At 68.8% G+C, this 356-nt stretch overlaps 1 protein-coding gene across 1 annotated transcript in view; it reads left to right on the top strand.

Annotated features, from left to right (window-relative positions):
* The window catches only part of PTPRS (protein tyrosine phosphatase, receptor type, S), a 261020-nt gene that overhangs the window by 228907 nt on the left and 31757 nt on the right, over positions 1-356 (top strand). The gene's annotated exons all lie outside the window — the stretch shown is intronic.

The raw sequence follows: 356 nt of genomic DNA, 5'->3' as shown, positions 1-356 counted from the left end.
GCCCCCCCCGCCCCCCCTGCCACACTCCGCACCCCCTCCCCACCTGCTGAGCTCAGGGCCGAGGCCGGCCCCTCCTCCCGCCGCCTCCCTGCCTCCCCCTCCTCCCTCTGCTCCTTCCTCTCTGCTCAGTCTGGCCCAGGTGGCCCCCGCCGTGGCCCCCTCCTTCTCCTCCCCCTGTTCAGTCAGTCATGGGGGTAGCTACCCCAAGCCTATGTTCCGGAAGCCGCCTTGGTGTTCAAACCTTCAGGCAACCCTTAGGCGTGTGCGCACAGGGGGTCACGGGTCAGTCGAGAGACGGCAACTCCGGCCAGAGAGTCTGAGCCGCTGGAATCAGGGGCTTCCTCGGAGACAGCACC

The sequence above is a fragment of the Bison bison genome, unplaced genomic scaffold (genome assembly GCF_000754665.1).
Source record: "Bison bison bison isolate TAMUID 2011002044 unplaced genomic scaffold, Bison_UMD1.0 scf7180017864492, whole genome shotgun sequence".
Lineage (NCBI taxonomy): Eukaryota > Metazoa > Chordata > Mammalia > Artiodactyla > Bovidae > Bison > Bison bison.
This window is presented reverse-complemented; position numbering and strand designations above follow the sequence as displayed.